Below are 23140 nucleotides of genomic sequence, written 5' to 3' on the forward strand. Positions count from 1 at the left end.
TATATATATGATGATTATATTTATATATAATTATATATGTGATTATAATATATATATTATATATGATATATAATATTATATAATAATTATATTTAATATAATCAATATATAATTATATTATATATAATATAATCGATATATTATATAATAATTCTGTATATAATCATTATATATATAATATAATCATTACACCATCTGTAAATCTAAATATAATATAAATATAATCATTATATATAAAATATATAATGATTGTTACTATTCAAATATATATATTTATATATATTATATATATAAAATACTATAATGTATCATAATATATATATTATGTATGTATTACTTGTGTATCATATGTCATGGGGAAAATGAAGATATGCATTTTTGAGCAACAGACACACGGACAACTAGTGGGAACAAATGAAGCCAGCCCCTCCCTTTGCTCCCCCTGCCAATGGGGTTTTCCAGGTGTGATTCTAGACTTCTCAAGCCCTTATCTGCCTCCAGCAGTTGGAGCAAAGGGCCCAGCCAATGGCAGGTGGAAAGTTGTTAGCAAGGCTACGGAATTGCAGGTGTTTTTTGCCGATGGTGAACTCAGAACAAAGGTTAAATTGTGCGTCTGTCTGGGTCACCTCCAGGCAGGATGTGGTCTGGCCTCTTTGGGGTGGGCTCCTGAAAGTTTGAGACCACTGTTCCCTGGGGAACCCCAGTCAGAGCCTCCAGTGGGGACTCACAACCCAGAATGGGGAAGGAGGAGAGATTGAAGACAGTAGGGAAGGAAGCAGAAGAGAGTCCCTTATGAACCTGAACTCCAGGGAGGAAGCCCCCTCACTCTCACTGTCCACTGAGAGATGGTGAATCAGAACTTTGGGGGAAAGATGAAATGATGGATGGGAAATTCAGTAGCAGGGCCAACAGCTGCCTTTAGCCAGGGACATGGAGCAAGGACCGAGGAACAGCTCTCAATTTGATGTTTGGACCAGTCTTGTCATCTTTCTAAGCCTCAGTTTCTTCATCTGCAAAACGGTTATGCCATTTCAGAGTGTGGCTGTCACAATATAAAATGTGATAAGGCAGAGGAAACACTTAGCCCTATGCCTGGAATCTAGAAATTGCTCCCATATGGTACCTATTATTACCATTTCTGTTTTTGGGCATCTTCTCTTTGGTCTTGTCTCATGGCCTCAATCAACTTGGACCCCTGCCTTTCCTTATCTGTGATTTGTACCAAATACTTTGACCCATAATTGTAAATTACCTTCAATAGTTTCATAAGTATTCTGCATGTGGTTTCATCATACCCATGTCATCGTGTCTTCTCTCTGATTTGAGACTCAATATTGCACTTTCACTGCCAAGGACGGTGCTGAGCATAGAGAATTCGTGGCCAATAATCATCTGATAAATTGGTCGGAGTTTTTCAGTTTCTGGACCTGAGCAAGGGGAAGTCACCCTGGGCTGCCCAGTGGGCCAGTGAGGAGGAATCAATGATCTCTCCTGGGCTCCCCTTACTTCTCCTCACCTCTCCTCCCTCCATTTCCTCCCCTCTGCCCCAATACCTTTTCCCGCCCCATCCACCCCAAATCTCAGAGGAAGAGCTGGAGAACTCACTCAGGCAGTAAACAGTGATGCTCAGAGATGGGGAAACATAGTGCCCTGAGTGCTGGGCCCAGCTTGATGCTAATTCTCCTGGTGGGCCTATGAAGAAAGGAGATAATAGAGACTCCACACCTTAGCTCAGGATGTGCCCACCGCCCCAAGGCCATGTGCTGATTTGTATTCAAATCTGTCCCTACCTTTGAGGGAAAGATCACTTCCTCCCTGAAGCCTTCAACTCCCTGCTTTCCAAGATAGAACTAACTTGCTGTGCCTCTCCCCATCCCCATCCCCTCTGAACTCTTGTGCCTGCATTCTAGCACTTGCGCGACATTCAGCTGTGTACGGATATAGAAGAATAGAGTGTGGGTTAGGAACTGGAGCCTGGAAGTCAGAAGCACCACGACTCCAATGCTGGCTTTATCTCTTATTTGCTGTGTGACCCTGGGCTGGTTACTTGACTCCTCTGAGCCATGCTTTCTTCAGATGTGAAACAGAACAAATTCCGTAGGAAGACACCATCTGTAAAGCATTGGGTGCCATGCCTGGCATACAGTAACCGCCAGGGCATGAAGAACGGCCCCCATTAAGGGATTTCTGTATCTCTCTCCCTCACCGTGGGCCTCCTGAGGACAGGTCCCAGCCTTCTTTTGCTGCTGCATTATAATAAGTGCTGGTGAATATTTACTGAAGCAAATCTGGAAAGTGCCTTCTTTACCCAGAAAGGATTCTTCAGCAGCCGGCCAGAGATTCTTTATTTCTTCATTCAGTGAACTGTGTATTGGATATAAGGCTCCAGGGATTTGGGAGTACGCAAGCCCAGTCACGTGGAGATTATATTCTAAAGGAGAAGGCTGGTATTAAAACGAGGACCCAAGCAATTGCTTAAATACTATTGTGATACGTTCCAGGAGGTATAGGCATAAGGACCATCAAAGTGTATAAAAGGGCCCTTGATCTATTCTGGGAAGGAGGTAGTCAGTGAAAGTTTCCCCGAGGAAGGGACAGCAGATGAATCTGGAAGATGCATAGGAAAAATGGGGGGAGGACTTTCAAGGCAGAGGGAATGGCTTGTGCAAAGATCCTGGGGTAGACAGGCGCATGGAATGTGAGAAAAAAGGAAGGAAGGCCAATAATGTGGCTGCAGTTCAAGAACAAAGGGCAGTATGGGGTGGGTGGGACCAGATAGGACCAGACGGGAACAAGACCCCTGTTGGCCATAGTGAGGAATCTGGATTTTATTCTGGGGATGATGGTCCAGAAAGGGCACTGGAGCCTGAATGGGCACTGGGTTGCCTTTAGAATGCCTAAGAATGCTGGAATGCCTCCAGTCCCTCTCCTACCTGGGGCTTATCAGAGAAATGTCTCAAGCATGGGAATTTCCACATAAGGTCCAGGATGTGGCCAGGTCATCCCAGTCTCCTGCAATTACATGAGAGCCACAGAGGCACAGAGAGAGGAGCAGAGGCAGGAGAAGTGACTGACAATAGTGGGGATTTCCACAACTTCCTTCACAAACCAAGGATACACCAGACCAGAGACAAGGGCGCCAGTGTGGGGACAGGAAATGACACTGTAGAGAAGCAGTGGCAGTGAGCTTCCTTGAAGTCCCTGCTACATACCAGACAAGTTATTGAACTTGTCTAAACCTCAGTTTCCACTTCTGTAAAATGGGTATAAGAACAGGGATCACCTCAGGGGACTTTTAAGAAATTAACTAAGATCAAGTAAATGTTTAGCACAACTTTTGGTGCTCAGTGTGTGCCCAGTTACTCCCCCGGCCAGCAGATGCACTCCTTGCCTCTGAGAAAAACCCATGAACGCCAGGCTGTGGTTGGCTGCTATGTCACATCACTGTTGTGGCTGCTAATATTTATCTGTAAGCATCTTTTCTCCTTCCTATCAGTTAGGTTTTGGAGAATATCTTTTTAAGCTTGCAGCATGAAAGGAGAGTCTCCACAGTGGTTGAATGTCACTTCAAATCCCACTGGTGTGGAGTAGTTTCCTTCCTAGCAAAGATGCCCTTGTACCCTCAGTAATGTTCTCTACTTGCTCGCACCCATGGCTTTGCACCATGCTGCCTCCACCTGAAAGACCCTTTCCTTCTTCTTTGGTCCAAATTCCACTAGCCTTCGGGACCTGCTTCAATCACACCACCTCCCCGAACCCTCTAAATGTTCTATCCATGTATGCTTTCTTTGAAGCCTTATATTCTGTAATTCTATCCTTTCAGTGGTATAGGTCTTACTTCCTTTAGTTGATCTTTGAGGTCTGAAGGAGAGTCCTTCTTCACAGCTGCAAAGTAGCTGCAGGAGCCCCAGACTTCACATCCTCTTGGCTTCATGTCCAGAGGAAGAGAAGTTTTGAGTTTCACTGGCCTGACTTGGGTCAAAATTCATCTATGAACCAATTTTTGTGCCCAGGGGATGCACAGGGTGATTAGCCTAGATTACTCATTGGCAAACCTTTTTTTTTTTTTTAAGATTTTATTTATTTGAGAGAGAGAGAGAGAGCATGAGAGGAGAGAGGTCAGAGGGAGAGGCAGACTCCCTGCTGAGCAGGGAGCCCAATGTGGGACTCGATCCTGGGACTCCAGGATCGGGACCTGAGCCAAAGGCAGTTGCCCAACCAATTGAGCTACCCATACGCCCTGCAGACCTTTTCTTAGAGGGCCAGATAGTAAATATTTGGGGCTGAAAATCATATGATCTCCACTGCAACCATCAATTCCTCTGTTATAGCATGAAAAAAGTCATAGGCCACATGTAAATGAGTAGCAATGGCTGTATCTCAATAAAACTTTATTAACAAAAGCAGGTGACTGACTCATGGGCTGTCGTTTGCTGGCCCCTGGCTTAGACCCATTAAAGCCTCATCTCTGCATCAAGATAGACCCAAACCAGATAGTCTCAGTGTGTGAGGAGTCCAGAAAGGAAATTCAGGGAGCTGTTTTACCGCAAGAAAAGGCAGGAAAAAAGCAACTTATTGGAGGCAAGGATCATTGCCAAGTAAGGGTCTCCAAGCCATCAATCGATCTCATTCAGTGCATTTAAGTAGTGAGAGGAGAACCAGGTTTGTTGTGGGTCTGGAGAGCTGCCTTATTCCCAAGGACACCTCTGCACTTCATGGGGAGGAAGCAGTTGGCTGGGAAATGCTCTCATTTATGTATACCCTCTATCTTTCCAATGTTCTTTCAAATGTATGATTTCAAGGTTATAAAGGTCAAGTGTAGAAGAAGGTCAAGCATAGCCTAATCCTCATTGTTTGCAAATGTGGAGACTTAACTTCTAGGTGTGAAATGGAAGACTTGAAGAAAGAAACAGTACTATTAAATACATTAAAAACAGTACATAATAAATACATACTAAAAAAAGTATATATTAAATATGAGAAGATTAGTAGCCTTACTACAACTATACATATGTATCACTGTACCACGGCTTCCCACCCCATTCTCATGGCAGACATCAATAATCCATCACAATCTCAAAGAGTCACTCCCTCTACTTTGCGTGTGTCCAGGGCCTTCTCCGATGTGCTAAGAGCCTGCTAGGTGACACCCAGGCTCTGTCAAGAAGTGCAAGGACTTAACCAATGGATGATGACAGTCCCCGAAGAAACACCCCAGCCTCCTGTCCCCTGGGGGTAATGGTTCTGGGACACATTCTATATACTTCACAGGAGGTCCCTGCAAAATCAAGACCCCATTGCCTATGGCAGAGACCATGATAATACACCCCCCCCTTCCTCACTTGCTCCCTCCTGCTTCTTGGGATTGTCTTCTCAATAGATTTATGCACACAGGTTTGTGACTTAGGCTCTGCTTTTCAGGAGAACACCCAGAACACCTAGAACAGTGAGGACACCAAGTAGGTCAACCACGAGTCTCCATTTTATCTCTCAGAAAACCAAGTCCAGCAATTCAGGTGGCTTCCCCAAGGTCACACAGCTGTTTTTTCTGATTCTAGAGTTCATGCTCTTACCCGCCAGGCAGTACTGCTCCACCAAGAGGACTTCAGATCACAGATGGGCACCAAGCAATGGTGTTCTGGTAAATTCCATGCTCCATTTTGGTCGGTGAAAGAAGCTAATTGAATTTGACAGAGAGGAAGAGAGCCAGTTTTCTCTCCTAAAAATAGACTAATTTTTAGTCATCCCATTCAGGAACAACCATGCTCACCCAGGGAAACACTGCTGATGTTTCAGAGTTTCTAAGTAATTAAAACACTCTACTAAATCAAATCTCATGAGAAGAGTATGACAAAGATAAGCATTTGATAGCCCACAAAATGGAAATAATGAACAGGCATCCCTCTGTCTTTTATTATAGAAGCTTCAATCCATAGATATAGACAAGGGTAGAGGATGTGGCAAAATGATGGTCCTTAAGGCATCACGGGAAATTCCCAGCCAGTAGAGCCTTGACTGTTTAGTACCCAGTGCAGGCCTGCATGGTCAGAGACCAGCATGACTAGATTTTCTTTTGCATGGTCCATAGATACCCACTTACAACTCTTCTGAAGAGGAAGAAGGACCTTAGGGGTATAGACTAAACAGCCACATGCTGAAAATCCTTCCAACTGGACAGACCCTTGAAGGTGGGAGGCAACTGGCAGGACTTGAATCCAAAATTCAAGGAGAATGGCCCCTTGAAGAGTTGCTCAGTCTGAGGCTGAAGTTGGGTGCTTACCAGTTTCCCAGGATGAGTAACACAACCTAGAGTGGGAGACAGACCATTCCCAAGCCCACTTGTGCTCCTGTCTTTCCAGCGACAATGAAAGACAATGGATGAAAGATGGCAGTGGGGTAAGATATGGCGAGCAGTCAGCTGCCCAGCATCCACCTCACAGACACCTCACCCAGAAGACAAAGGAAAGTCTTATGAGTTAGTGGCATCAATGAAGACCGTCCAGCCAGTCCGAGACTGTGAATTTTGTGCTCATCCATAAATATCCAAAGGCGTATGTAATTTTTCTGGGCCGACTTTGAGACCTGTCTCAAGACTGGCTTAGGGATTACGCTGATTATTCCTTATTTGCCCTCTTTCCCCCAGCCCATCCTCTGCCCTGCTCAGTTCCCTCTTTCTGTTGGGTTTGACCAACAGGAGGGTCCAGCAGGAGACTGGATCGTGAGGAAAGAAGACGAGGCATTTATATGCCTCTTCTCACTCTGTCTCACCATGATTCTTGCAATGGCTTCTTGTCAGATGGCCCCATTCCCATGAATCCGGCATTTATTTACATGGCTCCTGTAGCACCATCCCAACCCTTGCCCTATTGGGCCTAGAAGTAGTGACAAGCTGTCCACTCTCACTGGTCCATGGGTGAAATCACCCTTAACCTTAACCCTGCCCACACCTGTGCAGAGTCCCCACATTCAACTGTCCTTAGGTAACTTCTTTTGAGGGCACCCCCCATTCCCTGCTGGGATCCTGACTGACACAGGGGCCCTTCCCAGAACGTCCTGCATATGTGCCTTGCCAGCAACACTCTTCACAATTGTAACTGAAGTAGCTGTTTAGCTAACTGTAGGAGTTCAAGCTTTGGAGTCCCAAAGACCCGTGTTTGCATCCTGAGTGTACCAATTACGAACCACGTGACTTTGGGAAGGTGACACTCCTGAGATTCAGTGTCCACATTTGAAAAATAGGAATAATAGATCTGACCTTTTAGGATTGTTGTGTCAGTTAAGTGAGACAACATACATTGAACTTAGCAAGTGACATCTGTAGTTACTATTGTATAAGGGTGTACCACTGACCCGTGAGCTGGAGTGAGCTGCTCATAATACAAACCTGTCCCATTCATCTTTTTATCCCCAGGACCTCAAAAGCTGCCTTATACTTACTAGGTGCTCTTCTTCTAGGTACTGGAAGGAGTGAAATATTAAGAACTTAGGTTGAGATCGCCACCAGAATAATAGTAAATATGGCAACAAAATTTTCACATATTGAGTATTTTGTGTTCTTCAGATCTTGACCATCATGAATACAATCTCATGATCTCATTTTGATCCTCAAAACCACCCCAAGAAGCAGGCTTAGCAGATAGGATCCCCACGTGATGCATGATGAAGCTGGGGATGGGCTTGGTGAGTGACCCCCGGTCAGCTGGTAAATGACAGAGCTAAGAATGCTATCCAAGTGTCCCCTCTCCTGGTGAACTAGCCCTTTCAGCCATTAACTGGGATATTATGTCTTCACTTTAAATACCATCACAGAGACTGCTAACAATTACTGAGTTCACAGCTGTGTCCTGAATACCTAGAACAGGTACCTAGAACAGGCTGGCACATAGTGGTACTCAATACATACCCATTGAACAGACAGCCTGAGTACAGACTGCTATGAGAAAAGTAGAGGGGTCAACTGACTCCTAATTTCTGTTTTATACTCTCCTTCTTCACTCAGTAACAAACCTCGAGCCAACCTGGAAGCCACAGTTATCAGGACCTCTGTCTCTCTTCTCCAGGATGAAAAGTAACACTGAGCATAGGCTTAGAAATGCTTTGGGATTGGGGTTCAAAGTAGTGTAAGTGATAGGAATACTATCTCATCTTTCTCATCCTCTCTGCTTTCAAAGATCTCTGTCCTGCTTCATTTTGTATCCATCAGACACCCTCATTTTCCTATCCTCACCTTTGTATTAACCGGTGCACACAGAGGTGCTGACTCTTGGAGGTGAAGGGACCCTGCTGGGTACCATTGGCCTCTGCCCAGGGAATAGCTCCCCTTAGGATCAAGTTATCTACAAGGCCTGGAGCTGCAGAAAGGAAACATTCCCCACGTAACAAGATGTGCCTGGGGTTAATTCCAGAACTTCTAGGCTCAGGCAACCCCCTTGACAAATGATAGTGGGAAGAAGGAAGAGAAAACGCCACAGAGAGTGCTGACATCCAAGCCTATGTGTCATCGATGGGGACACAGTCTGCTCTAAAGGATAAACTTCAAAGTTACACAAGTTGAGTTCAAATCTCCAGGCTCTGCCACTTAAGGTGTAGCAAATTAATTGCTCTAGGCCTCAGTCCCCTCCACCCCCTGCAAAATGGACATAGCTTTTCAGTTTTGTGCGGTTATTGTGAGGATTAATGAGCTGAGCTAGAAATGGTGGTAGCTGTTGGGTAATTAGGAGCTAGGATTTTCTGGGACAACTTGACCCAGACGACATCAGTCAATGCCGGAGCTAGGTTATGTGTGTCAAAGACGGAGCTAGGACTGGGTAGGATGGCAGCGGCGATTTGGGGTCTCTTTCTTCCCAATACTTCTCCTCTTTGGCCTCCTTTTCTCCCTAATGTCCTTTCCCGTATATGTTTCAAAATTTCTAAGCACTGGATGTGGTGTGTGTGTGTGTGTGTGTGTGTGTGTGTGGTGAGATAGGGTCACAGCTACGCAAAGCCAATCAAGGAATTCTCTTAGGATTCTGTTTATTTGAAGTAGCAGCGTGACAGCTCAAGCCCTTACTGGCTTGAGGACAGGTGTGGAGGAAGGAAGGGCAGGGGTGTGGAGCCCATCTCAGCAGCCCACCCGCAGCCTGAGGGCTCCTCTCTCTGTCTCTCATCTTGTTTTCTCTGTTGGACACATTCTTCTCTCTGGTAGGAGCTCCCTCTCATGGCTCTGCCGCGGGGCGGTGGGGGAGTGTGGCGAGGACTGTGGCTGTGGGTCAAGGTCACAGAAAACTCCAAGCTTCTACCACGTGAGCCTCACAGCACTAGAGGAAAGGGAAAACTTCTTGGTCCCGACTGCGGGACCAGAGGAGAACTCTGATTGGCTGTCTTGGGTCACATGTTTGCAACTGGACCCAATCACCAATCGCTGTGGCCAGGTGAAGGAGTGCTGTTCTAGGATAGTGCGGGCTTGGGTCATGTGACCTGGGGCACACGTGACTGCTGCTGTTGAGAACTGGAACCATGTGGATGGGGGAAGAAGTTTCCTCAAAACTATATGTATGAGAGACAACTTCCCGTCCCCCCCCCCAAAAAAAAGGGAAAAAGGGAGACAGGGCAGAAAATAACGCTATTGTCCCCACAAACATCTTTCTTCCGCTTTTCTGCCTGCCTTGTTGGCAGAAACACCAGCTCCGCCGGCAAATGTAGAGTTGTGGACAGAGTGGGGTAAGTGAGGGCTTGGGTTTAGACAAGGCGAAAATCAAATTCCGGCTTTTTCTGGCTGTGTTACTTTGGGCTAGATAAATAACCTCTCTGTACTTAAGCGTTGTAAAACGAGATAAAAAAAAAAATCTACCTTCTAGGACAGTACCTACGAAATCAAAAGGACTTTAATAAGTGGTAATTATTATTTTCATAATAATTATTATTAATGTTTTGGGAGGTGAGGTGGGTGGTCAGGAAGGGATTCCAAGAAGGGATTTTAAGACAGACTCATGGTATTAGAGATGAACTAACCCAGTTACTTCATTTTACAGATGGGGAAACTGAGGCCCAACAGATGGCCGAGCTTGGGGTTATTTCCGTGAAGCACAGAGGAACAGCAAAGACAAGACCTTTGCAGGAGACTGTGTCTGGAGCCAGTTAGCCCCGCCAAGAGCTTTCAGAAATTACAAGGCCACAAAAATGCTTTTTGGCTTGAAGCATCCAAATGGGCCCCACCCATTTTGCTTAGAGTCAGGCCTCCTTCTCACTACTGGACCCTGTGTTGCCAGGCTGGTGAGTATGAGTCTCTCTCTCTTTAAAAATAATTTGTTCTTGAAATGATTTAGAATGACTAGGTCTTTTTGTATGGGAATTAGAGCTTTGAAAGCCTTGGTTTATGGCATGACCTTTCCCTACTACTCATACATTTTCCTTCCTTCCTTCCTTTTTTCCCTCCCTCCTTCCTTCCCTCCCTCCCTCTGCTCTTCCAACACTGAAACATTCAGGGCTTTGTGCTAGGCACTGTGCCAAGGGCGGGGTCAAAGAATCACTCATTTGCACATTTACAACATTTCTCAAGTTCATCTTATGTGCCTGGCCTTTTGCCAAGGACCCTGGGCACTTGGGATGCAGCAGGGAACAGAACATGCTTCGTTTCTGCGCATATGGGGTGTACAATCTAGTATTTCCCATTCTAGAAATTGTGGATTTAGTCTGAGTTGTGTGTCCTTAGTGAGAAAAGCTGGTGTGGGGCAAGGCGGACAGGTGGGCAGGGCCTGAACATGGTGAGGGGCTTGGAGTTGGATGTGAGGGCAGGGAGCAGCCTCTAAGGGGTTTCTAGCAGGTGAGGGCCACACCCAACTCATGTTTGGGAGGGGCACGCATTCCTTCCCCCACTAGACTAACCTGTGTCTCTAGAAGTGTCTATTATTTCTCCCTTGTTGCAGTGATCACCATTAGAAAAGAAATAATTGTGTAATTGTTAAATTTCACTTCTTGTGTGAGATTATAAGCTCTGTGTAGACAGGGCTGGAGACAGGGCTGGGTTGGTCTTGTTCGTTTTTATGGCTCTGGCGTCCAGGACAGTGCCTGGCACATAGACTGCACCATAAGTAGATATTAGTTGAATTACAAAATGAGGGATAAGAGGGACTGAGGGGCTGACTGATTGAGGCGGGGAGTGAGGGACGAGGGAGCGAATGAATGAACAAACAAAAGGATAGATGAATGAAATGCCAGCCACAGTGTTTGGACTGTGATCAGACAAGGAGGCTTAAATCCCCCTGATGCCACCTGCGTTTTGCAAGGTAACCCCTCCTCTGGCCTCGTCTCTTAATGGCCTTTTCAGCAGGCACAGGCCTTATAAATCATGTATTGGTCTTGCTCCGTTGTCGGGTGGAAAATCATTTTCATTACTGTGTCTACTCTGAACGATTGCTCGTGGCTGCTTCGCTAGAGCTCAGTGTTTGAGGCGCCCTGGGATGCTGCTTGGGGCTCTGTGGAGAACTCTGGTATCTGTTAGTAATGTCTGTCAGGAGACCTTAGGGGAGACAGTATCACCTGTGCTTCTAGTTGGTTGGTTTTGGGCCCCAGTGGCAGATGTCCCCGGGCAGTGGAGCTCCTTTGAGTCCTAAAACCAATTTCTGTCTCATTATTAGGAGAACTTACTGTTCTTTGAGGACTTGGCTGACCTAAAATATCAATTCTGCTGTTCCTGCGTGGCGTGAACTATGTGAATTTTATCCCTCTCTCCTCCTTCTCTTCAACCGTGGTTTCTCCCGGGCTTGATCACAAGCCCCCTGAGGGACCACTTAGCCCCAGCCGGAGAACTCAGTGCACAGATTCAAGAGGTTATTTAGTCTCTTGGGCTGAAACCAGAAAGTAAATCAACTCCTCTAGGGAGAATTTCTCAAAATGTAGCAGCAGGAGGATCAGTGGGAGCTCCCGGCTAAAAATCAGCTTTCTGGAACTCACCTTCCTCCCTTACCTCTCAGTTAATCAGGAGGTGGCATCATCCCTAAAAGGCAGTGGGTGAGGTCTGATGAGGACAGTGATTTCCCCAGTGTTGTAAAATGAGCCAGAGGTGGGGAGGAGGCTTCCATGACCTCCCGGTCCCAGTTCCCAGTTCCCTTCAGCCAAATGCTACTCCACTTATTTTTAGCATGCAGCAAGGAAGGGGCGATGGGCCAGCACTGGGGTGGTGGATTTCTCATCTCAGCTGTGCTAGTTCTTAGTATACAACTTTGGGACCTCAGTTTCCCCAGCTGTAAATGGAGTCAGTTAACCCCATCCCCATCACACTTTTCACTGTTAGAATCATCACCACCACCAGCATTCGCATCGGGTATCATCTTCATCACTATTTTTACCATGACCATCACCATCTTCACCAGTGTCGCCAATGCCCGCCATCATTCCCACCATCATTGTGCACCCCGCCCCCCTCCACCATCCTCATCCTCATCCTGGTAACATTCACTGAGCCTCCTGTATGTCCCAGGCACTCTGGGGCATGGTCTCCTCTAACCTGTGAGACATGTATGTATGTATCAGTAATACAGACATGACTTGTCTCATCGGGCTTTGCGTCTTGCACTTGACAGATACTGCGTTTTCTGCTGATGGAAGGTTTGCGGTCACCCGGCCTCAGAGCGAGTCTGCTGGTGCCGTTGGCCCAGCAGCCTGTTCTCACTTCATGTCTCTGTGCCACATTTTGCTAATTCTCATGACATTTCGAACTTTTTCATCATGGGTCCATTTGTTGTGGTGATCTGTGATCTGTGATCACGACTCGCCAAAAGTTCAGCTGATGGTTAGCATTTCTGAGCAAGAAAGTGTTTTTTGAATTAAGATCTGTACATTTTTTTAAGACATGATGCTGTTGCCCACTTCATATGCTATGGTATCGTGTAAACATAACTTTTAGAGGCACTGGAAAACCAAAACAGTCATTTGACTCTTTATTGTGATGTTTGCTTTGATGCGGCCATTTGGAACCGAACCCGCTATGTCTCCTCTGTATGCCCATTATCCTGGATTCCCAGGCGAGGACACGAAGGCTCGGAGAGAGGAAGCCCCACTTTCCCAGTGAGTGGTCAAGCCTGAAGCAAACCCAGGCTGCTTTTGTTCTGTGCAACTAAATCATGAAACTTATCTGAATGATCTCTTTAAGAGATCCAGATTTTAAATCCACCCAGATTTTAAAAATCCTGGTGTCATTTTGAGTTTTGGCCTCTCCGGGTACAGACGGAACACCCGATGATTTCTTAAGAACATGTTTCTTGGTTGAATCAGGAATGTGGGGTGACAAGGTTATTTTATGGAGCTATTGTTGGGGAACTTCCCTGACTCTGTCTAGGGGAAACTGAGGCTCAGAGGGATACACCGTGTCCACTGCCATACAGAAAATTAGGGACAGTCTTAGAAGCAATTCAGGCTTCCTTAGGCAGGGAGAAAATTGGCAACAAATCCACTGGCTAGTTTTCCCCATGTTCACAGAGGTGAAGAATTGAAAGACAAGGTTTGGAATCATGGGTCTGGGTCCAAAATCTTGCTGTTTTCTTTAGTATTTTATGGTCTTGGTTGACAAGTGGGCCTCAGTTTCCTGACATGTAAAATGGGGATCCTAGTGCCCACCTCACTGTGGGACTGTAAGCATGAAATAAGTTAAGGTGTTCAAGGTACTTACTTACCGCTGTATTTAGGACATAGGAAATACTCACTATACTGTGATTATATTATTATAATGCAGTGTAGTTTATAAATATATATCATATAAATGTACTGTCCCTCTATCTTGTATTAAATTAATTCCAGTTCACAGGATTTTTATCCCCTCTGCCCATCCTTTTCCTCCAAGATAAGATTCCACTGGGAAGAAGCAGCCTCATAAAAATGAACTGAACCCAGAATTCCTTTTTTAACTCAGCCTGCAGATTTTCAGTGTGACAAGGTGATCCACTATTTGTGTAGCAAGGTTTTTAAGCATATGTTTTGAGGCAAGGCCTCAAAGAGGATCCCTGACTTACATCTGTGTGTGGCTGAGAAATTGACTTTTTCCCTCCCGGTCAAATTATTAATTAGTTGCCTTATTGACTAATTTCTAAGCACTCAGTCAAATTGGGTAACCCATCCAATTTGGACGGGAGAACAGCGAAAAGCTTTAATTCATCCATTTTTCAATGGGAGGCATGTCATCGTCTGGCAACTGGGCCTCAAAACCTCCCCCGAGCGTGGAAAATCCAGGGACAGTGAATTTTGAGAAGTTTTATCTTCATTCCTTCCTATACTTAATTTCCTACAACTCTAATTTCAAGATGGAAAGAGCAAGCTTGGAAAGCTGTGACCTCTATCAGGATTAAATATTCATTGTCGAATGCCTTCTCTGACTTACGTACTTTTGCTTCTGAGTAATAATGTTTAGGCGGTTTTTATGTGGTTCTCATATAGGTTTTTTGTCATCCAGACCAAGGAGATGTCAGGAGTAGAAGGGGCTGTCCTAGTCGTGTTTAAATCGCAGTATTTTTATATAGCTAATTGCTTTTAAGATCCTCCTCTTCTCTGATGTTTCCCAAGAGGAAGGCAGTGAATATTGTCCTTGTTGTACAAAGGTAGGGATATTAAGGTGCAGAAAGTCTGAGCTGTCTTCTGAAGAGTGACAAACACTTCCCCAACCGCTCCTGTTGGCAGAGATCCTAAACAGCCTTTGAGAGCGAAACAAAGACCAGACATCTACGGGTTTGGTTTGTCGACCTGACCTGACTCAGGGGCAGGTACTTTCTCTTTCCCTTCTGGGTAGTACCAAAAAGGCAGTTTAGTTCAAGGATCGGAGCCCCTCTTTTCCCTAACGGAGTAGGGTGGTCCAAACTCCAACACCCTCTTTGAAATCCTCCTGGGGAAACCAAAGCAAACAGGGCATGGCCAGCGGGCTTTCCATCTGGGGGGTGGGGAGCTGCCTGGCACCACCCATCCATTTCAAACATGCTTTTGATTTGTCTTTATTGGCTAGTGAAAAGAATCATTTACTAGTCAAGAGCCAGGCAGTGACAAAGGAATTCAGGTAAATTAGTTTCAGTTCTTACGTAGACAGTCCTCCTTCTTTGGAATTTGAGCTTTAGAAAATAAAGCCTTCTTACCACTGATTTCCTTCACCCCCTCTCCCTTAAGCCTTTTAAAAAGGATTTTTCTTCCCTTTTAAATCTCTTCAAGAAAGAGTTTCTTTTCTTTCATACAGAGGGGTTGGGGGAATTAAATTCACCAAAATATCCTAACATCCGTGCATGCAGAAAATTCAATGAAATCCAAATTAGGTGCATTTAAAAAAAAAAAAAAGCTTTTTTGCTGGGACCCTTAAAATAGGCAGACATACACCAAGAGAGAGCTTCAAAGCCCATTTTAATAACTAACTACTTACCAGCTCAAAGAGCGACTCACAGCCCCTTTCGCCCCAGCCCCAATACTTAAAATGCAGTTAAAGTTTAAGCTTTTAGTCCCTGAAAGTAGCAACAGTCAACTCGTACAGAGCAGCATCCATAAAATCTACAAGCCCGGTTTTCCATTACTCCACTGTAATTAACAACCCGGTAGTAAATTAATGATCTGGAATCCACAAATGGTGTGGAACTGGGGCGCTTAAATATTTAGAAAGGGCTCCTGACAGCGTGTTGGGCTCTAGAATCTGATTTCGTAACTGAAACTTTCATAAAGGTGTGACTCCCTAACGGTTAATGTTTTTCTGGCTGCACTGACAAATGCGGGGGATCCCCCACACCCAGTTCTCCACATTTGCATTCTATCTGTCTTTTGCTTTTTATTTGCTCCATATCCTTGGTGGTTTCCCTCAGCTTGGAAGCCCCAGGATTCTGATTCTTTTCCTCTCTTGTTAAGTTCTCTTCTCACTGAAAAGGGAATTCAGTTTCCCCAGAAAGCATTTGGTCACTGGGGTTAAAATGCAGTATATACATTTCAGGTGGGGCGAAAAAAGTACCAGCAAAGATAAAAAATATACATGGAGAAACAAAAGGACCAAAAAAAAGAAAGAAAGAAAGAAAGAAAAATGGCAACCCTGTAAGGCCGGGGAATGTTTAAATAACAATTTGGTGTTTAGACAGGAGAGGTTGGCAGTCAGGAAATTTGAGGTTCTCCCAGACATTCTGGGCTCTCAACTCGGTTGTCAGTAAAGGGGTACAATGGTGTGAATTTTTAGCAGAGCATCAGTCGAACTTTGAATTTCCTGGGTTTTTGTTGGATCGTATCACAGTGAAACATTATAGTCTTTTCCCCCCAAATATATATCTAATTTCCTCTACAGAGGGCAAAAAAATATTTTTCCCACAAAGGTACAAGAAAAACACACATTATCTTTCCCAATAGGGCATTATCTATTATTGGGTATTTTGAGAGCTAAAAAACATGCACAAAAATAATGTCCCAGACCCGTTTATTGTGTTTTGTCAGATTTAAAAAAAGCTGATTTTGATTTATTATTTCATGTAGATACTGTGTAGACATTCGTGTTTGACATTTCCTGAGAAATATTTCCGTTTCTGAAGTCTTTCTCAAAAAAAACAAAACAAAACAAAACAAAACCCCCCAAAAACCCCCCCAAAAACAAGACACACACACACACACACACACACACACACACACACGCATATTTTAAAAGACTTTAGGTTCTTTTTCTGTGTGTGTGTATTTGTGGTGACAGATGGGGGGAGGTGTTTTCTAAAGCTCTTCATGTTGAAAATGTTTATTAACTTAAAAGAGTTTACTGGGAAATTATGAACTTATAAAAGACAGACTTTTCTTGAGAGTCAGTTGCTTCCAATAATCCTTTTTTTAAAAGCCATTTTTCTAGTCTTTCTTCCTATAATTACCAAATGTTTTAAATGTAATTATACCTTGACGTATCTTGTGATTTAAAATGGACCTTTGAGAATGATAGTAAAGTGGTTTTGCGTTTCGTAGGTCAATAAAATCAAAAGCAGTTAAAAAAAATAAGTATACAACTGGATTTGTTATTCTTTCAAAATCAGTCATACATATAGACCTTTTCCGAGGGGGTGGGGAGTGAGGGGTGGGTGAAATTTCAGATTGGAACGAAGTTATAACCCACATCAGGGAAATCGGCCCTTTAATGAAAGAAATGAAAAAGACTTAATCACCCAAGCCCCTCCAAAGTGACACTCCAAATTACATCAGAACTCTACCCGGTAATGCAAAATGAGAGCCTTTCATCTGAAAAAATGAAATACCTAATGATTTCAATGAGTTCATACCTCCCCAAATTTGAGATCTGCATAGAGCGTGGATTTCTTTTATATCTCAAAAATATTTTGGGAAAGGACTCTTTTCCTCTGTTTTCTGCCCCCCTACCCTATTTTGACATGAAGGTAATTTGTTTTCTCTGGAAAAGATTGGGGAGGGGCGGTTGAAGAAGAACAGTATAGTTCTAGAAAATACCAAATGGCATTTCCCAGCTATCTGAGAATATTAACGTTTGAGTGGGTCAGACCTGCCCAGAGGCAGAGGCATAGCTTAAGATCATTTTTCTCAGCTGAGTTTTAATGATTGAATGGATTTGTCTGGGGAAAAAAAAAAAAAAAAAAAAAAAGGGAAAAAAAATGATTTAAATCTACGAAGGGAGCCTAATGAACTAGTTAACATTCTTAGTATCAGGAAAGTCTAACCCATTCATAAATAAACAATTTTAAACCGCCTTTACCCACATGCATACACTCTCTCTTTCAGCTCCCTTTAGCAATTTGGAGTACAGGAGATTAAAGTCTTTTGGAAATTTCCAAGGTCAGACCTCAACTAAAATAGGATTAAAGGGGTAAGGGGGAAGGAAAAAAAAAGCACGAAGAGAAGGGTTTTATTCCCTCTTGCCCTCTTCTCCTAACTATCTGAAATAAATCGGAAGTTATTTCTTGAAATCCTCCTTTCCCCTGGCCAGAGGCAGCTCTTCAAAAGGTTCTGAGATTGTTTAAAAATTTTCCGATCCCCTCCTGCCCCCTCCTTCCCTCCCCATTGTAAGAAAAACAAGAAAAGAGTAGGGACATCAGTTCAAGCTGGAAGTTAGGGTCCCTTCCAGGCGATACTCCAGGGGGCACTGTGACATTAGGAACTTGGGCTGTTAGAGTGCTAGTTTGATCACTGCTCAAAAAAGAAAAAGTCTCCAACTTTGCAGCCCGTTTTCTCTTCAGATGTACCAAGCCAGTATTCCAACAAAGGAAATGAAAAAGGGAAACTAACTGTTTCCCTTCTTTCTCTGTTTTATCCATAATGCTTAATTTCTGCACCAAGGACACAGCTTTGAATAGAACACACAAAGATAAAACAGCTCGGTAAACGTTTTTCCCTTTCTCTGTCTCTCTTTCCTCCCTCCCTTCCTCCCTCCTTCCTTCCTTCCTCCCTTTCTTCCCCCCCACCCTCCTCCCACCTCGTTTTTTACCCTCCTATGTGTACTTTTTTCTTTTTCACTTTCCCTTCCTTCACCTTCCTGCCTTCCTCCTCCTTTCTGATGCCTGTTCTACGAATAAACAACCGAAACCACCACATCTTTCAGTCTACCTTGGTTGCATTTCTTCGTGTTCTTAATTTGATCCATTCCTTTTAAAAGTCTTCCTCGATCCTGCTTGCCTGTTCATTCATCAGATTTGAGCAAGGAACACGCTCTCTCAGGACATTTTGATAGATCTTAACAGTAATTATGTAGCAACTTCAAAGCAAAACTGTTTATGCGCATTTCTCTTTTTCTCTATCTTCTGTGCATGTTCTCTCTTTCTCAATCCTAACCCCACTAAATCCAAACAAAAAGTCCTTTTCAAACAGGGCAGAAAATTGGGTTGAAGTTAGCAGCTGGTATTTCAAATGTACGATGATTGCGGAAACCTCCCCAAATTTCTGGGCGGGGGGGGGGAGTGGGAATAATGAAAGAACCCTGTAAAGAAATAGAACTTTTTTTTTTTTAAAGAGAAAAGAAATAGAACTTATTTGACTCGTTTCAATTAAAAGTGTTATTCGATCATGCCTCAAAATTTCAACATGTTAGACCAGGGACCATGAATAATATGTAGTGGTAAAGAGAGAGACTCAGACATATATTTAATTAAGATCTGTTGGAACTGAATCGGGTGCTGACATATCCTGGTTCCTAAAGTGAATGATTTGGTCCTAGCAAACTTGTGCCTTTAAAAAAAGGCTATTTTACCACAGAGAGCAAACATTTTAAAAAAAATCTTTACATCTTAAAACATTAAAAACAAAAACAAACCCACCCAATTCTGCCTTTGTGTCTGCCTTTAAATAATCAGGACCGGGTTTCCAGGTTTCAAGGAAATAAAAACCCATTCATTCAATAACATAATGAACAGCAAAGTTGGATGTTTCATTGACGAAATGTTTTCCAGGGATTTTGACTTTATTATAAATGAGGTTTTATCTCAGGAACTAAAAATACTAGAAAGGAAGGAAATCAACGAAGGAGCTGAAAATACTAGGAACTCTGAACAAATCCTCCTCCTGCAGAAAGAACTGAAGCTTGTGGGTGTCTCTAAAAGCTTGAGCAAAGTACAAACAAAAGGAACTATTAGAATCCCAGTGAGTTGTTCAGTGTAGAAAGCTCATGTACATCCAGCCGGAGTCCTGGCTTTTTCCGGAGTGGGCAATTCTAAGCATGGAGATGGAAACACGAACGTGTGTGTATGCAATTTGTACGGTCTCCCATATATTTGTCTAAACTTCTGTGAATGATCATTTAGGCAGACTTGCATACGGTGCAGTTAGAAAGAGAATATCTGACTTTTGAATGTCATCGACACATTTCCTGGCGAACATTACAAATAAAAATGCGTCATAGGTTCTTTGAAGAAAGGCTTCCCTTTCCCTTCTGTCAGTTTCACAAGCCCACAGTTTGGAACCAGAAGGAGCAGAGGCAAAGTAAAGAAGCGCAATTGGTTTTCTCTCTCAGAACTGGCAAAATTCTTTAAGAAGGAGAATCTTCAGTATTTTCTCTGGATTTTAATAGACTCCCAAAATGGAATAATGCAGAGAAAAGAAATGAGCCCATACGATCTTAAGTAAAAATGCTTATTTTCACGTGAAACGTATCAGCCTAATCCCCCAAATACACGTTCATCAGCTACATTCTTGCTCCTTTGGAAACGGGCTCATTCATTTCAGTTTTATTTTTTCCCTTTATTTATTTATGCCTTTGTTGTGTTAAGCGCTCATAAACTTGCTGGGGATCATAAATCCTTTTGCAGATTATGGCACGCTGATTTAGGGGTCCTGATTATGGGTGTGTAAAACCAAAGTTCCCGAGACTTTATTATTATCATTCACCAATAGAACACTGTAACAACAACAACCACGACGATTGAAAAAAAAAAAAAAGGCAATTATAAGCAGGACCAATCTCTCCCAGATCTCTGATTTTCCTTTAAATACTTAAAAAAAAAGGTTAAAGAGAAGGAGGCTTTATTTCTAAATGCCTATTACAAATAATAGGATATTAATAGTAATAACCATTTGTTCTCATGCCTGAAGCTACCATCAAGTTCTTTTGGCAGTTTCGAAATGGGGGGACATTCAGTTGTGTGCGCAAAGCAGGACGCTGTCTTATGAAAATGGCCAGCAGATGGCACTCCACCCCTGATTACTGTGGCTGGGACGGCTCTGGGTGCTGTTCTCGGTGGGAGGAGGAGGGTGTGGACATGCACTTGGGGGCTGATTCTGGATAGGCAACATTATCATCAAGAGACCTTGAGAAGGAGGAAATTCAGCCGAGGAACTATCTTTGGAGGTTGTGGGGCTGGCTGGCTTTGTGCGAAGGTTGCCAGAGCTAGAAGAGAGCCATTTATCCCGGTGTGGATGTCTTCCGGCCTGCCACTGTGGAGCAGAAAACGAGCCTGTGACTCTGTGGGATTATCCAAATCCTTGCAGGCATTCAGGAAAACAAAAATGGATTCTTTGGTTAGTGGTATTATTACAACACCTTCCCATACCCTGTGGCCATGCAAGGCAATTTGGTTTTTCTCAAAGCTTTTAACCAAAATTTTTGGTTAAGAAAGCAAAGACGAAGCAAGATACACCACGTACACAGAGTGAAATGATCTGAACCGAGATGGGATGCATGAGTTATCAAAGGATTTTTCTTGACCACTTCTCAGTGTGAGAGGCAAGGCAGAGGAGCATGGTTTAGGTCCCCAAATACTGTAATTTGGGTCGACTGATGCCGAAGGAATCTTCGTTATGGAGCACTTGAAATTGGACAGTCCTCCAGATCGGAAGGGGTATTTGGCCACTGGGGCCATACTCTGGGGAACAAGGGGAAGAAAAGGAAGTTTTCATTTTCGTGGAAGCTCCAAGGTTTTCATAACGTAGCCTCCAAATGCAGTAGAAAACCTCAAGAAATTGGAACTTGGCCAATCAGAGCCAAAGAGGCGAGTAACCAGGAAACAGGGGCTATCAGGAATGTATTAGCAACAGAAATAACACAGCTCCTTCCCTGATGCACGCTGGAGGCCCTGTAAACCAGGTCTTTGTCTGTGTGCATTTGCCGGGGCTCTCCATTTCCGGAAGACAGAAACATCTATTTTTGTTCATTCAACGCACTATTTTAGGATTACCAAATCTGAGTGAGAAAAGATGGTGGTCTCACCCAAGCCATTATGCAGAAAAGGAATTCACTCCGATGCAGGAGTAAGAATTGTTGGTGATTGCTACTTTGTGGCCGCCCGGAGCCACGCACGGGGTTTGCTGTGTATCATCTCATTTAATCTCCGTGAACCTTCCCGAGAGGGCCTATTATTAACCCGCGTTAGAGACGAACCTCAGAGGGGTTAGGTCACTTGCCCAAGATCACACAAGATCCTGCAAAATTCGAAGGCAAAATTCAAACATCGGGGAGAGGGAGATTCAAACGAAAATAGCTACGCATGGTTTTTGAGCATACGTTTTGAGGCAAGAAAGCGTTTTCTCGGTTAATGAGGAAAACCCATGGAACCAGAAGTCCCTCACAGTTCCTAGAGTGATGGCCCCGGGAAGAGAGGTTAGAGGTCCCGAGAGAGCAGAAGTAGCAACTTCCTGCCCTACAGAGACTCCAGGCAGGTGGGCCACGGCAAATCCCTGATAGAAGAAAGACAGCAAAGCCCATTTACCTGCTAAGTACCACGGGCCTGAGCAAACGGGGGCAAGCCGGAGTTTTCCTGGGACTCTGAAATTCAGAGGGAGAAGACTCTGCTGGGTTTTAAGTCTTTGCCACCCGGTGCCTGCTGTCTGCTTTGTTCTCGGCTCTAGCTCTCTGGCAGTTGGCTGGACAGAAGGAGCCAGAACCCAAAGCCGAGGAAAGCAAGCACTCCTTTCAAGAATCTTTACTTTCCCACCTTCTTTGCCTTCTTTTATCACACTGACCTTCTGTATGATCTTGAAGCCTCTTTCGCAGTTGCTTGTCTTGGAAGCTGGCTCTGCTGGTTCAGGCTGTGGGACAAAGGTAATGTGCTCAGAGAACTGCGAGCAGTCCTGTCGGGCTGGCATTGCCTTGGAGGTACAAGACGATGGCCCTGTTGGGACCACAATGGGGGACATTTGGTCTTCCGTGCACCCTGAGATCGTGGGTGGGGGTTCACACTACGTTCAGGATCGCGTTCTGCACTTTGTAGTTCAGCCCTTTGAATAAGGAAGAATCATTCTACCTGTACCCTTTCTCATGTCCTTCCTACCTGGATGCTCTGCTGCCTCCCCCGTTCATGTATTCATCCTGTCCCCTCAACTGTTTATTGACGGTCTTTTGTGAGTCTGAGACTCACTTAAAGCATTCGGGGAGGGTGATAGAAAAAGGGGCATTTATAATAGGGCCGTCAGTGCTGCAGAGGGTCCACGGTGAGGGTGCTAGGAAGGGCACTTAATTCAATTCTTCCAGTGGGGCTGGAGGGGTGGAGCAGGGTAGGCTTCCTGGAAGAGGTGACGTCCATCCAAGACCTGACGCCGAGTAGAGTTAACCAGGTGAAGACGGTGGGACACAGGATGTTTCAGGGGGAGGGAAGAGAACATCCAAAGGAGCTCATGGGGAAGGGAGGAAGCAGGATGCTGGAAACTGCAGATAAGTTCCTTGGCTGGAGCCCTAGAGGGGCAGAGTTGAGGTCAGAGAGCAGGCAGGGCTCAGGTCTGTGAGCCACGCATT

This window comes from Lontra canadensis, unplaced genomic scaffold (assembly GCF_010015895.1).
Source record: "Lontra canadensis isolate GAN:19392208 unplaced genomic scaffold, GSC_riverotter_1.0 scaffold58, whole genome shotgun sequence".
Classification (NCBI taxonomy): Eukaryota; Metazoa; Chordata; class Mammalia; order Carnivora; family Mustelidae; genus Lontra; species Lontra canadensis.